The sequence below is a fragment of the Rhipicephalus sanguineus genome, chromosome 2 (genome assembly GCF_013339695.2).
Source record: "Rhipicephalus sanguineus isolate Rsan-2018 chromosome 2, BIME_Rsan_1.4, whole genome shotgun sequence".
NCBI lineage: Eukaryota > Metazoa > Arthropoda > Arachnida > Ixodida > Ixodidae > Rhipicephalus > Rhipicephalus sanguineus.
This window is the reverse complement of record NC_051177.1, coordinates 133,703,882-133,720,694: the sequence shown is the minus strand read 5'-3', so window position 1 is coordinate 133,720,694 and position 16,813 is coordinate 133,703,882.

Sequence of the window (16,813 nt, the reverse complement as noted above, 5' to 3'; positions counted from 1 at the left end):
GAGTGGTCGAGCATTTTCTTCTGTTATGATGCGGTGCTTAGCAAGGGGCGTTTGTCGGACCCGCGATGACGACGAGAAACAGTCCCTGTATTCCTGCAGAAGGCGTCGGAGCTGTTGCTGTTGGCGAGCGGGAAGACTTGGGTTTACGTCGAAGGGTGGCTCAGGGATCGTCGTCGTAGCTTCGTCAGAATCTGAAAAGGCAAACGCATCGCTGACGGCCAAGATTTCTTCGATGTATGCAATCGTCGTGCCCTTGCTCAGGTGTCTGTATTCCTGGCTGAAGTTCGTTAGCATCACGCTTCCTTTTCCTTCATGCAACCGAGCAATGCCCCTTGCGACGCAAATGTCACGGTCTAGCAGCAAACGCTGATCGCTCTCGATGACACCTTCGATGTCTTCAGCTTTTTCGGTGCCGACGGAAATAATGACGCTGGAACGCGGCGGAATGGTCACCTGCTCTTCTATCACATTCAATGCATGGTTTCCTGGCGTCGCGCGGGGCGGGAGCGCTTTATCTGAGGTTAGTGTTATCGACTCGGACCTCAGGTCGATGACGGCGCCGTGTTCACTTAGGAAGTCCATTCCAAGTATTGCATCCCTGGAGCAGTTTTGTAGGATTACAAAGCTCGCAGGATAAGTCCGGTTATTGATGGTGACTCTCGCCGTGCAGACACCAATCGGCGTTATCAGATGGCCTCCAGCGGTGCGGATTTCGGGGCCTTCCCAAGCGGTCTTAACTTTCTTCAACTTCGTGGCGAAGGGCCCACTGATGACGCAATAGTCGGCTCCAGTATCGACGAGAGCGGTGACGTTGTGGCCGTCGATGAGAACGTCGAGGTCGCTAGTTCGTCGTCTTGCGTTGCGGTTGGGTCTCGGCGTCGGGTCACGGCTGCGTCGGTTTGTTCCGCTGCTTCCATGTTGCGTCGTCGGGTCTTCTTTGGTCCGCAAGGTCTCGTCCTCAGGGGTCTGTCTGGTTCGCGTTGTGTTCTGAAGGTTTCGTCGCGACGTCGTCGTCGTCGGCGGAGGATCTTCGGTAGTTCGTCGAACAGCAACCGCACCTCCATCGGTTGCTGTCCTTAGTTTTCCGGACACGGGCTAGGCGACCGGCCCCGGTTTGGGCCAGTGTACGGCCGGCGGTGCGGTGACATGTAGCGGCCGGGCGACGGCGAGCGTGAAGGACGTCGTTCTTGCCACTGCGTTCCGGTTAGGTAGTCGTCGATGTCGCGAGGCCGTTCGCCTGGCTGCGGTCGCGGCGCGTTGATGGCGAATCCTCGCAGTCCCATCTGTCGGTACTGGCAGCGGCGGTACGTGTGGCCGGCCTCCCCGCAATGGTAGCAGAGCGGGCGGTTGTCAGGGGCGCGCCAGACATCGGTTTTCCTCGGGGTGTAGCGCTGGCCGACAGGTGGGCGGTAGGGCGTCGGTGGCGGCGGCGGCGTACGGCCGACAGATGGACGGTAGGGCATCGGTGGCGGCGGCGGAGTCTGGCGACGGTACTGCGGCGGTGTATCGTCTTGGCGTGGGCGTGGAGGAGGAGCATGACGGCGGGCTGCAGCAGCATAGCTCATAGCTTGCGGCTGCGGCTCTACTAGCTGAGGAGCACCGAGTGAATGCTGGATCTCCTGGCGCACGAGGTCGGCGATGGAATCTACTTGAGGTTGCGACGAAGGTAGAAGTTTTCGCAGCTCCTCTTGCACGATTGCTCGAATCGTCTCACGCAGGTCGGCGGATCCTAGCGCTTGAACGTCGGCGTAGCTTGTGGTCGAGAGGCTGCGGTTGTATTGGCGTGTTCGCATCTCAAGCGTTTTCTCGATTGTTGTTGCTTCGGAGACAAATTCTTGGACGGTGTTCGGCGGATTCCTCATAAGGCCAGCGAAGAGCTGTTCCTTTACTCCTCGCATGAGGAAACGAACCTTCTTTTCTTCAGGCATGTCGGGGTCAGCGTGGCGGAACAGCCGGGTCATTTCTTCCGCGAAGATGCTCACGTTTTCGTTCGGGAGCTGAACCCGTGTCTCCAGCAAGGATGCGGCCCTTTCCTTTCGAACGACGCTCGTGAACATCTCCAAAAAAGCACTACGAAAGAGATCCCAGGTTCGAAGCGTGGACTCCCGGTTCTCGAGCCATGTCCTTGCTGCTTCTTCCAGGTAGAAGTACACGTGGCGCAGCTTGTCGTCGGCGTTCCAGTTGTTAAATGTTGCGACCCTTTCGAACGTCTCCAGCCAGGTTTCGGGGTCTTCACATGGCGAACCACGAAATGTCGGCGGCTCCCTGGGCGGCTGCATCACTATCGCGGCAGGGTTCGCTGCGGCCGTCATCGTGCCTGTTGTTCTTGTCGCCGTGGCTTTTGGCTTATCCGGTAGGAGTCCGTATTGGGAGGGTAGTCCTTTCTGCCGGCGGCTGGTTCGAGGATCCGGGTTGTCCTTAGAGTCGTCTTCTTCGCGGCTTGGGCTTGGGTCAGCGCTCCGCGGTGGCGTCCGGATCATGAAGCAGCACCTCCACCAGATGTCACGTGGTCGTGACGTCGACGAAGACAGCAGTCGGCGTTTGTAGGATGAAACTGTTTATTTGGGCCGAACTTGTGGCCGGAAAATGAGAACTAGAACTACAGCAATGCACGCTGTACAATGATAGCGGCGAACAGGGCGTCGTCCGTCGATCAACTGACAAGCGGTCACGCGCGTAGGCTTTTATACAGGCGCTATCGAACTTTCCAGCAATATCGCTGGTGGCGGCGTAATCTCTAGACAAAGCTGGAACATTCGCGTGCGGGGCGCAATCTTAACAAACCGATCTACTACAATCGCGACGCTTCTAGAACACTACTTCGCGGACAGCGTCGAGCGTTGATAACCGTCTCTGCCGGTCAAACCCGAATACATCAAAACAAGACAAGAAGTGGGCGTGGCAATATGATTACACCCTACTTTCTTGTTGCTTTACTGCTGTGAATTATGTATAGTGCTCAGGTTCTACTGTATATGTTGTTCCAGGTGCTCAGTATCGGGAGTAGGTTGTGTGCGCCACGACAGAAATATATATATACATATATATATATATATATATATATATATATATATATATATATATATATATATATATATATATATATATATATATATATATATATATATACTTACAATGATATGACACTGCTACTGTGTTGATTCCAATAAAATGTTGCAACGACTGGTTCTTGTATCAGTTGAAGTATGACTACTTGTCGTGCATAGAAATGAACTTGTACATGCAAAACAAATTGCTGAAACACTGTCTGCTCAATTAGCTGCTTGTGCTTTATTACCAAACAAGTTTAACAGATGATTCACGCATTATGACATATTGTAGAAGACAGATAGGCAACGGAAAATTAGGCAGAAATCACAGTGTTATAACGTAGATTGGGTGACCTTTCATCCATAGTAGCATAATAGAAGAACTTGTTGTATAAATAAAGTTGAACATAATGCGTAGGTGGTCCAAGAAGTGCACATATGATACAGTTTTTCCAGTTTTTTACGTATTTGCCACAGTCCTCATGTTTTTGTGTTATGAGTGTGAACTTCATAATTGCGAACAAGTCAACCTGTCTGCTGCTGTGGAAATACCATATTAGTAATTCAAAAGAACCATCATTTTCTGAATAACCGCTGTTTCATTGAGGAAGGCGGTAATGCCTATTTATTTGGTACTACATCATCTGTGCTAGAGGAGCGCCAAGTACACATGGACGCTCACATGAGAGAAGTACAAGCACATTACTTTCTTTATTTTCCAGGGGACCTGTCACTAGTAAGTTTGGGGAGGATGTGCTTACACTTGGGTCAAGCGTCGGGTAATTCTCTTTAACGCGGAGGCGTGATGCTTAACAAACAGATTAACGAGTAAGATAGTAGGTAGTCTTCGAGTATGAAAGCAACTAAATACTGAATATGAGTTATAGAGAACCACTGTATGACGCGCTTAAGAGTGCATTGCGAGTAAGCGCTAATTGCGGAAACAGATTATCGTTCAGTTGCTCAGATCACGCTGCTGCCACTGAGTGGAGCTCGAGGCAGTACGTGCGCATTAAATGCACTTAATGTAGGCGTGTTACAGTGTTCTTGTAAGTCGGGCATCTGCGTGTGTAACTTTCATATGAGAACGCAGGCGGTCTTCGAACCACTCAGAACACGCTGCCGCATCCGGACGCGCGCAGTTCGCGGCTGCAGAAATAACGAAAATTGCTCCACAGCATACGCTCATGGAATGCACATACGTTCGCTCATCTGAAGATACTTTGTCACGCTCGTATTCACGAATTTAGCGCGAGCGAAGCATTTACGAAATATGGAGAAGCACTAAAGAGGGCACACGTTTATAATTTTTCTAGCGGCACGGCACGGTGAATCGAAGAATTCAGAGCCGAGAGTGTTTACGTCGGCTCGGCCTGCATGACGCCCCACAAGTTATGTATTGACCTTACGCAAGAGCAAACACACGCTGATGCTACAAGAACAGAAGTTCGAAGTTGTGCCGACGGGTTACCAGCCGCTTTGTACATACATTGGTACATATATAAGCCCACGATAAAAGGACGAAAGCAAGTGGTGGCGTTGTGGAGTAATGGTTAAAGTGTTTGCTTTCGGTGCGTGTGGTCGCGAGTTCTATTCCTGTGTCGTGCGTACTTGTATGCAAATGTAATGGTTCTGCATATGTCTATTTACTATTATGTTCTAGTGATGAGTAGTAGCGAAATTGGCCGGTAAACGTAATATAGTGCCTAAAATGTACTTTCGTTTTCATTTCTCTACCGCTCTAGGGCCTCGTATAAAAGGAGGCTTTAAAAGCTCTCAAAAGAACCAGAAAAACTTCTAATGCGCTCCGTTCAAGCACTCAAAATGAGTTCAATAAAAACACAAAGTTACCTCCTTAGTTCCGTCTAATCACTCCCTTAACAAAGGATGTAAATAAAACCTCCTTTTTAAGGGGGTTTTGCGTAGTACCTTTAGGATGCACGGTATGCGTCGAGTACCAAAACTCCCTAAAAGGCTCAAACCCGTCTGCAGTGCATGCGGGCGCTCACATCCCAATCCAGTCTGACTGACCAAGTCTCGTTGTCAGTGACTTCCACACACTGTCCACGACGGTCACACGCGCGTGGAAACACTGCGACACGCGTTGTAACGTAGGGCGATACACTTCACTCGAACACAAAGGCATCGAGGTGGCTAGATAAATGTCAAGTGCGTTGTCGCCGTAGACCTTGTTGCTGCTCTGTAGAGTCGACGACGTTTGCTTCTGAGGCGGGCGTGCTCTCTACATTGACTAGGGGCACTTGCTTGATCACTGAAGGAAATGGTGGCACGTAAGGCTTGAGCTGAGACACGTGCGCCGTTCGTGGTTGATTGACCAAACTAAATATCATGCACGGCACACGTAAACCCCTAAAAGCTGCTCAGTGAGGCGGCAAACACCACTGAAGCGAGGTGCCATTCGTCGCGGTCTGGGCTCTTGTCTCACCCAGACCAGACCACCGACAGTGAGGGTATGAGGACGGCTGCTGTGATCGTAGCGCTTTTGCGTGCACTTTGAGGTGCTTCAGAATTGGCGAATGCTTCGAAGGGCTGCACTGTGGTGCCGAGGATGTGCTCGGCAAGAGCGGATTGCTGGAATGGGTGATGTTGGAGTGGAAGTTTTGGTACGTTGCCCTAGACAAGATGAAATGGCGTAAAGTTCGTCTTGCATTCATGGATGCGTTTACTTCGAATGCTGCCTCTTGAAGTTCGGTAGGCCATGACAGTGGTTCCAGTGCGCAGGTCTTGCGGAGAACTACAAGGCGATTTCCATTCCTTCTCTCGCCTAAGCCACTGCCTTCTGGACGATAGGCAGTTGGAAAATGGAGCTCGGCTGAATGGAGACTCATGAAGCGCTTGAATGTTGAGCCTTCGTCCGAGAGGCAGCGGTGTGACGTGCCATAGGTGTAGAACACATTGTGCAAATGCTTCATAACTTCACTCGTAGACGTAGACGAAACTGCTGTAGGCACGGTATAGCGATTGGCAAAATCCACAACATTGAATTGTTGATTTTGCCACCCGAAATGACCAACCCTTTTGAGTTGCTGAATGGCATGGTTACATGACTAATTGCTATGCTGAAAAAGGAGACGTCCGTGGTCGGCATTCCGCCAAGAAGACCTACGCTGTGCCTGAACTGTTGAGACCACTGAGAGGGTGACACAGATTTTCACTGACCGTTCGCTGCCCAGCCACCAATAACTATCCTGGTCTTTAGCAACGTACGCTTTCTGTCATAGTGCGCGGCGCCATCGTGCAATGCTAGCAGAATGGCAGGGCACGATTTGAATAGAATTAGCACTGCATACGTTCCGATGGCAATCGGCGGCATAAGGTGTCGTCTAGCTTGGTGAACTTCGCTGGGTCATATTCATTGGCTAGGCTTGAAAGAATTGCAGTGTATTAAGGATCTTCTTGTTGCATGGTAGCAGCCATTGACTGAGGAGGCTGCGTGACGTGCTGGCTAAGAGTGAGCTGGCTGCCAATGCAGGCTGATGGATTAATGCGCACGTGCACCATGTCGGAAGCGAGGGAGTCTGACACAAGATGGGTACTACTTGAGGCAACGTTTGCGCTGCTAGCACTTGCCATAGTGGCTGTTCTGGCAAAGGCAAATGATCAAGTCGCGGGCAGTCGTTCGAACTGGGCCTGGCTTGAGCAAAAAGAACTGACTTCGCTTGAATCACAGGAATTGCCATTCTTGGGGTTGGTTTCTGGTGATGAGAGGGTGTGCATTATAATCTAAAACAGCCGCTTCAATAACTCCTGTGAGTTTCCCAATGGATATCTTTACAAATTCAGCACCAACAGGCAGCCCTAACTGACTACACTGAGAGTTGCGTTGAATAAGGAGCATTTGCTCCAAGCCAACAAGCGCGGCGGGTGCACTGTACAATACTGTAGGCTGTTGTGTCTTGCTCATGGTTGAAGACACTGACAATAATGCCACACGCGCTCATTTCTTTCTATGATTTATGTTGACGCCCCTTTACACGCTTTACTACTGCCTTGTGCAAACCGCGCCAGAATGTCTGAAAACGTTCCAGATTACTTTGGGATGATCTCTTAGACTTGAGCGCGGAAACGCGAACAGCCGAGTTTTTTTTGTGGAACTAACGCGGCCACCAGCAATAAGGCTGGAATGTTCAATGTCGCATGCATCAATGCCGGCGCGCCTTAGCGCTGAGCAGGTTATCGACGGCCGACGCTCTGTTCGCCGCTACGAGTGTACAGTGTGTTGAGTGTCCGTCTTACGGTCACAAGATCGGCCAAATAAAGTTTCATTTCGGACACGACGACTGCTGTCTTCGTCAGCGTCGCTACCACGTGACAATACTGACGATGGAAAGCGGCTGGCGCGTGTAGGGCGTTTGGTTGCCAGATGCCCTAAGACGTCATATTGATAGCAGACAGCTTGAGCCAGGTCTTGGCCCCTACTAAAAGCTGGAGCGCCACACTCTGCTGAAATAGCTGCATAAGTAGCGTCTTGTTGGTCTGCGGGCAGCGCTGAAATGCGCGTTCTTGATGTTGCACCTCGGGAGGACTGCGGTGCCAGTAGTTCTGGGCGAGGCTGCTAACGCTCTGCCGGCTTAGGGGTTTGAACTGGTTGCGACGGTGGCTTTACAGAACCGAAAAATGGCGACAGGCTTACTTTGGCTTAGAAGTGTTGGCAATAAAATCAACTACAGTGAGTGGCCGATTGGCTTCTATGGTGCGAGGATGTGTTGTTCGCGTAAACCGTGTAACAGGTAGTCTATTTTTTGAGCCTCAGAGAGGTCAGCGGAGCAACGCTCAATTATCTTCGACTTGGCAAGCGCATGTGGATGCAAGCTTTCGCATAGGGCCTGGGGCACCTTGATCACCTGTTCTTGCTACTCGATGAGGCACAATTGTGCACAAAATGTGTCCTTAAGAGCCGCACTCCACGTTGCCCAGGTGCTGTACTGGTTGCCGAATGCACGATGCCAGTTTCGCGCCGTACCCTTCAGCTTGCTAGAAGTGGACTGGCGTGCGCTGGTGTCGTCCCACGAGGCAAACTGCTGCACTCGGCGCACGTCATCAAGCCATATGTTGACACTGCGGCTGTGCAAACCATCAAACTGCGGGATGGAAGATGACAGATCGGGCAGTGTCATCACCCTTGCTGCAGGGCGAGGTAGCTACTGGAACAGCATGGCAAGACTGTAAAGTGGCTGGGTTTAGCGTCAAAGGGGCCACAGCAGTCGCTACTACCGTGTGCATTCGCTACTACCGAAGTCGTAACTTGATTTGGGTGGTAACAGACACTGAATGAGGTTGTCTTTCGAACCTGTGGTGTCCAGCTGTCGTGGTGCCAATCCTTCGTTTATAAGGTCGATGCCTAGGCGCGACATTTCTACTGGGCCGAGATGCTCCCGCACAATTCCCGGCATGATATTCCGCAGAACCAGCTGTACGAAGGCGGTCACGCACAATGCACAACCTTGTTCAGCGCGTCCACTAGCAAGCACACAAAGACGCGCACATGGAGGCGAACGAACAGCGGGAAATGTTCTGGCAAAGACATGCGTGGCTGGGCGGCTGAACAGAGGCTCGGACGTCGACTGTGCCAGTTGTGAGGACTGGGCGTGATGGCTGATGCGTCAGGAACCGAAGAATATGTGTTTGCTGGAACATCGTGGAATGCGAGCAAGAGAGAGAGAGCACGTCGTAGCCCTCGCTTGGCGTTGGCGTTGTGTTGGCGTAACGGCGCCAGAGGTGGCTCCAGTAATAGCAGGGCCGCTCAGCTGCGGCACTTGTGGGTGCTCCCACTAGGGACCGAACTGCAACCGAATCTGTCCGGGACTATGTGCTTGAGCTCCGCAAGCTGGCATACAAGTGCAAATTCGGCACCGGCCTTGACAGTATGCTAATTGACCGTATCGTTTGTGGCATCCGAAATCGCTCAGTGCAGGAGACGCTCCTCGAAAGATGTAAGCTGACAGTGGCCGAAACTGCTACGATTGCCACGGCTGCAGAAGCCTCTGCGCTGGAGTTAGCGCCATGACCAAGCCTGGTAATGAGGCAGGGGTGCGCAATTTAGCTAGAAAATTGTGCCAGTATCAAACCCCCGCAAAAGTTAAGAAGCAACGTCTGACTGCTTGCGCACGCTGCGGGAGCTATGATAATCAAGCAAATAATTGTGTAGCGGGCAATTATGATTCACATCTTTATCTGTACATTAACATTATCATAATGCGTTGGGTCATCATCATTTTGGGTTCACCGTGCCTGTTCGCTGCTGGGTCTTCGGGCTGAATATACGTCTGTCCAACTAGGACCTCACAGTGCGTACAAAACAGAGCAATGTTTTCGCTGTCAGAAGACAAGTCATTTCGCAAGGAAATGCCGCTCCCACTCGAGGCTCAGAGCTCCTCGCACGCTTGATGGCGCCGCCTACGCAGTATTGGGCGCGAGGCCCACCACTGGAAACGGCGGCGCCACTGCCGGCGTTACGTGCTTGGCAAGATCACGTGGTCTCAGCGGCTGCGTCGGGTGCTTGTGCAGCGCTGCCGCGTGCTTTGTAAACGACTTTCAAGTTCCACCTGCGCTGCGGCCTGTTCAAATCGAGAGGTTTTCTCTCATTTTGAACACAATTGAAAATTATTGAAAATTTGTCGAAATTCACAATTGAAAATTCTCCGAAAATTATTATTTTGACAGTAAAGAACATATTTCATTTCGAAAGTAGTTACAGATATGTCCCGGAAGGCTTCCGCGAGGTGTTTTTCAGAGCGCCGACAGCAAAACTTATAGGCACCGTCCACTGACCAGAGGGAGCTGCGTTGCTCGCTGTGGGCCGTCTCAAGTTGGCTGATATTGGCCGCTAGGGGCAGGCAGAAAACAGACGCTCGCACGCGTCCCCCCTTCTGGCCCGGCTACTGTCTGCACACTCATGTAGAGGCGGAGGGACGCGCATCGCGTTTGATTTTGTCCCTGGGCCGTCTCAACGTTGCTTTCTTTATCCGCTAGGCTGTGCGTTCTGGCGCTGCAGTCACACGTGAGAACTCGACTGCACGGTGCCTATGGGGAGCGCGCCGGCGGTGTCCTGCCTAGCACGCAATCGAGACGCGTCCGATAGAGGGCGACTCCGTAAAGTACCAACCACTGGCAAGCGCCGGCACGCGTTCCACGCGCCTACGTATGCTAGCCACCATAGCCTACGCGTCAAATGCGTCGCGGCGCACCCCGTGGAGGAAAAGGGCGCACAACCACTGGCAAGCGTCGACCGCGCCGACGCTCGCTTTTGGCAGAGGCACAGTGTTGCTTGATCTTTTCGTTTAAAACTGTCCATGTACAGCCTAGAACAGTGCGTTATCAATCGAGGAGAATTAGACTGTCGTTAAAATATTGATTGTGCTTCACCCACCACTGTTTTGACTATTTAAGAAGTAATTAACATTGCAATGACAAAGTAACAACCACGGTATGCACAAGTAATCGACATAGGCGCGCCGCTGCTAAGTTCACGTCTGCATCACGGGACACAGCCAACGATGTTTGCGAGATCGCCAACGCTTGTGCGATCGCCTTGTTGACGCCTGTTCACGGCCACGCTATTAGTGCCCAACACGAATATAATCATCCTGTTCATGAAAATGGTTCTGCTCCAAGAAGCGGACGGGAGCGGCGTCGCCCGCACCGTCGGTGGGCTTGACGTCGTTTCTTGGCACGTACTTTAGTTACGAAAAAAAAAAGGAAATAGACGTTTGCTGCAAAGTCCAAACGAGGTGCCCTAAAAATTCGCCGCATAACGACTAATACTTTTCACATTAACAAAAAGACGGCTTTCCCGCGTACCACGGGTGTCACCGTGACTAATATTCTAGCTGCCTAATATGAGTTAGAGTTTATTACATGGGCCAACATTGAGAAGTTCGAATCCTGGTGCAAGCATACATACTAACTCAATTTTTTTTTCAGTAGCATGGAAACAAGAAACAAACATCACTGGAAACTCACAGTTACTTATGTCCCGTCTAGCAACAAAATGCAGGTAAACTGTAGCACTGCAAGTATGGCCTGACTTTCTTGTTTTCTCATAAATGAATATGCACTGTTCACCACAAAATACGCATGGAGCTCATAATTAAAGTCTATCCTCACGCCTTATACACTTCCAGGCAGTGCACAAAACATACTCAGATACCTGCTTATTGTTTACTTGCACGCGTGATCTTTTGATTAAGAAATCATTCAGGTCTATAAAACAAAGAATAATTGACCTATAATTGACTTTACAGCATTTGGTACATGTAGTGGGATGTGCAAGAGATCTTTTCTTTGAATTTCGGTGAAATGAAATGAGTGGTATATGATGGTGTCTGTACATTGATTGCATAATCGTTGCTAGGAATGGCTCAGAAAGCAAATTTGCGAGCAGCGTTTTTGGTGAAAATATCGTAGGGCCCGTCCTGTTCCAGAAGCTTTTAACACCTACAAAACTTTCTAAAGGCTCTAAAAAGCAAAAAGTGAAGTAGCATCAACGTTTATAAACCACCAGGCTTCATATACCTACACAAGAAAATTCATTAAAATTATCATGAATATGCTGGTGCATCCAGTACATGTTTACACTTAATATTTTACAGCATTTATCGAAGTGATAAACCACACCTGACACTTCATGATGCGACAGATATCGGTCATAAGATTGCAGCTGAGCACTGTCTAGAAGGCTTTCGCAGGTTCGTGGTGGTCCACATATCCGCTAACACAACAAACCACACCTAACACTTCATGGTGCAGCAGATATCCGTCATAATATTTATTTATTTATTTATTTTCAAATATTGCAGCCTAATGCAGGGCTACTGCAGGAGTGGTATACATGAATATCGCAATAAGTGCTTAAACAAAAGCAGATATCGCCACCTGTTGAGTGCAAATGGGTAAAAAAATGAGAGAAATAGAACACTAATATCATACAAGCGCCTCCAAAAATCAGATACATTCATTTCACGAACGGAACCTGGTACATCATTCCAGTGTTCGTAAATATCAGAAAAACTGTATTTGAACATGTTAGTATGCACAAAAAAATGGGTTATGTTAAGATTGTGATTGCAGCTGTGCACTGTGTAGAAGGCTTTTGGACGTTGTCTGTAGTCTAAATATCCTCTAACGCAACAAACCACACCTGACATTTCATGATGCGACAGATATCGGTCATAAGATTGGAACCGAGCACTGGCTTTTGCACGTTGTGTGTAGTCGAAATATCCTCTAGCGCAACAAACCACACCTGGCACTTCATGATGCGACAAATATCGGTCATAAGATTGGAACCAAGCACTGTGTAGAAGGCCTTTGGACGTCGTCAGTAGTCAAAATACCCCTCTAACATAATAAATCGTGCCTGAAACTTCATGATGTGACAGATATCGGTCATAAGATTGGAACCAGGCACTGTGTAGAAGGCCTTTGGACATCGTCAGTAGTCAAAATACCCCTCTAATATAATAAAGCGTGCCCGAAACTTCATGATGTGACAGATATCGGTCATAAGATTGGAACCAAGCACAGTGTAGAAGGCCTTTGGACGTCGTCAGTAGTCAAAATACCCCTCTAATATAATAAATCGTGCCTGAAACTTCATGATGCGACAGATATCGGTCATAAGATTGGAACCAAGCACTGCGTAGAAGGCCTTTGCACGTCGTCAGTAGTCAAAATACCCCTCTAATATAATAAATCGTGCCTGAAACATCATGATGCGACAGATATCGGTCATAAGATTGGAACCAAGCACTGTGTAGAAGGCCTTTGGACGTCGTCAGTAGTCAAAATACCCTCTAACATAATAAATCCTGCCTGAAACTTCATGATACAACAGATATCGCTCATAGGATTGCACCAGAGCACCGTATAGAAGTCTTTGGCAAGTTGTCTAACATAGCTAAACTGAATGAATGTCTTCATATTTCAATTATGCTTACGTGCATGCATAGCCTAAGTTAGTGCATATACAAAGAACTGAACAGAAATGAAATAGTCCTTGCAATACATCCAAGGATTTCGCATTTGAAACCATCAAATAATTATTTCAGCTGGATTCAGTCTGAAGGAAGAGATAAATATGTGCGCAGTTTCGAATGGTCTCACAAGTGTCTGAGGTTCCAGTGAGACGCCGTTTGAATTCCTTCTAAACAAAGAGCAGCACAGTAATATTGCACTTTCATTCCTTCTGCACATACGTGTGATGTCATGCTCTTCTCTTCTTACTATTGTGTCATTGTGCACCTCAGATTTGAATGGAGGTGCTTGTCACTTACAAGCTTTTTAGCAAATTAGCTGTCCAGCTGTAAACAAAACATGTGTTACATTTAAGTAAACTGTAAAACGATGGAGAAGCGCCACTGTTCACATTCTCCCATCTATGAGTATCAGAAAAGACTAGGGAGAATGTGTGTCAGAATAGACAACCTGCAAAACAAGGCATGTGCAACTGGGCATGTGCTAACGTGTAGTTGCACGGCAGAGAAGCAGACCAAGAGTTGCGAAGTGAAATAGCAGGCAACACAAGCAGCACTTAATCATGCAACTTTCTTTTTCGATCACCACACTCGCGCACGTTCGAGCTTCTATTTTATACATGAATGTAAATCAGACCGCTGACAGCTGAATGTGTCGGCGTCGCTGGTACCCGGCACGAAAACACGTCACACTGCCACCAACAAGCGCACGCTTGTTGTTAGCTTGGCAACACACGCAAACGATTTGCGCCGAAGTCAACCAATGTTTCAGCGTTGTAAATCCGCAAATCCTCCTCATGTACGTTGTCACATCACCGAAATGCGTTGGCAATAGCGATGTTCGCTTTCGGCAAAAATGAGGCGAATGCCGATGTTGAAAACAAACACACTGCAGTTAAAAACTCCTGCGTAAGCGCCACGCGAAGTCTCTGGCGTCATATATAGTGTCTATGTTTCGACGGGAACAACTACCATCAATTTCCTTCAACCAAACTTCCTCACATGAGCTGGTTCACACGAACTCGACGGTAGAGGCCTACGCTGAATGCAGACGACACCGCTCTGAATTGACTTCGCGGTAGGCGAGGGCTCACGCTGAGGACTTCAAACCTCCGAAGCATGCATACACCCGTTCCGAGCGCAGATACACACAGATCAGAGCACAGGAGCAGCGACATGCTGCAGTAGTTGGTACGATGTTTTCACTCGGTCGACGATCGCACTCAAGACCGCTCTGAATTGACTTCGCGGTAGGCGAGGGCTCACGCTGAGGACTTCAAACCTCCGAAGCATGTTTACACCCGTTCCGAGCGCAGGTACACACAGATCAGACCACAGGAGCAGCGACATGCCGCAGTAGTAGGTACGAAACCGCGCCCCACTGGTAGCACTCGCGGTCGTTCGCCGTGTCGTCGACGTACTGGATGACGACGCGGTCACTCAGGAGCGTTTGCGACCGTAGTTTCCGTGCTTGCCCTGCACTCGGAGGTGCCTTCGAAGCGGCGGCCATTAGGCATAGCACTCAGAGGTATCGCGGCCTCTGATTGGTTGGCGCCGCCGGCCCATGCCGGCCTCTGATTGGTTGGCGCGCCGTACGCGTGGTGACGTAGGCGAAAATATCAAGGTCGTCTTGACCCCTCGCGCCTCGAGGCGTATGGACGCGTACAGCCCTCCGCGACCGACGCCGAGAGGCGCATTTGACGCCTAGGCGCGTGCATACGCGTGCATACGCGTGCCAGTGGTTGGGGCTTAACTCCTCTCCCCCAATAGTATGAGAGTGCGGCGTCTGAAGCTGAGGAAAGTAATATTTCAACAGTCTTCACAGTACAAGAGACACGGGAGAAACGTCTGCCGCAGGCATTTCGCAAGATCATGCGTCGGGGGTGGCGGGGGGTGGGGGGGGGGGATCACGACCCTTTGTTGAGAATGGCCGGAGTTAAAGGGATTCGTCGCACGCTTTAACCGCTTTCTCTCTTCTCTCGTCCCGACGAGCGCGCTGAATGCTACACATGGAGGAATGCCAAGGCGAAAGAAGCTACGTAAGCGCGCGTGATGAAACGTGATCGCTCTCTCACGCTGTGATTCGTGTGCGCAATTCTGGCTCACTGTGTAATGTTAGCACACTGTGGAGTGCGGTTTGGGCACATGGCGGCACCCCGCTACTCTTGAATTTTATCCGCTTTTGGGCAATGGCATGCTAACTGTTGTTCGATCTCAAGTAGCAGGCTCCCCGCCCATCGAATATAGTGAGGGTGGGCCTCAGTGTGGAGAAAGCGCGCTTGAGTAAATGCTAACTTCGCGTTTCGCTTCTGAGCTTTGCTCTGCTTTGAGCGGTGTACTAAGCCCCACCATACTCAAGCTCGCTGTCATTGAAGTTTTCCAATAACTATCAAGTACAGTCCAGATGTCTATATACGCCGAAGACATCTGTCTGGACCCCAGCTTTTACACGCCTGAAATACGTGGGAGAATTAAAAAGCAAGGTTGATCCCTCCGTCATAGGAATCCGAATAACACGAAAGTAAAACGTGCCCTTATAGAAGTAACTGAATGTTTACTATACAATAATACGACAGTTTGCACAATGTATATTGATGTCGGGCAGCTATAGCACCGTTTAACGTGGATGCACCCACTTGGTGCTTGGTGGTACATCTCCATGCCGACGACCAACGTCCATGTTCAACGATTAAACAAACCCTTGTGGTAGCTGTAGTAGTTAACGGTGAAAACGTAATAAAAGAACGAGTTGTGATAGCCAGAAGAGCGTCGCATATTGGACGCAGAACTTGGTCGCCAACCTGCGACATGGTAAAATGTGATTGAACACCACGGCCGCACTAGAGGGAAACGCAAAGCGCGTCGTGCCGCCCCGGTAGCCCGGCCGCAATTTTTCTCGGGGCAAGCGCGTAGGGGGGAACGCGGTGTTACAGCCAGGTGAGGCAGGCGAGCGTCGCAGAGCTATTTTTTGGTTTGATTAGCGTGATGCTATGAGCGAGGCTGACGCTTTTACGACGCTTGCATTAACTTCGCCACCTCGCTGTGGGGTAAGGCAGTGACAAAATTGCGCTTCTTTTGAAAACGCGCCTAATGGGACGAACGTGTAACGCGTTGCGGGTACTAACCGCGGAGGCCACAGTAATGATGAATTACTTTACTTTGCCGCTGCCATAGGGCAACACCACCCCGCCGACCGGGAGAGTGGTAGTATAAAAGGCGCGTTTGTGAAGCCACTAGAGTGTGCGGCCGTGGCGCAAAGTTTTAACATGTAGTCAGCTAACAGCTGAAAGTGTATCATTGTACTGTTTACGATCAGCGTGTGATATTGCTTGTGTGAGGCAATAAAGAAAAAAAAGTGACCGTGGCGCAGTGGATAGCGCGCCCGGCATCTGTTGTTGTGGACCGAGCGGTCGTGGGTTCGATGCCCGTTGACGGAACTCTTTTTCCTTTGCCATCTGATCGTGCACATTATTTCGACGTCATATCCGTGACGGAAATACGTCACCGAAGTCTTGGTGGACCCCGGCATAAAACACTTTCGTGTTAAAAACGAAAACTCATGAAATTGAGATTGAGGCCTTCATTGATGGAGGTATCGAGCTACCTCGTCATGCAAAGCGTAAAAATATCCCCGGAAATATACGTCACAGGCGTTCACACGCACGCCAATGACACCCTATGCGATTTTTATCGACAGGCAAACGATTTCGCAGGTGAGAAACCACAAATATCTTGTATGAACGATCTCTAGCTACTCCGCCAACCTTC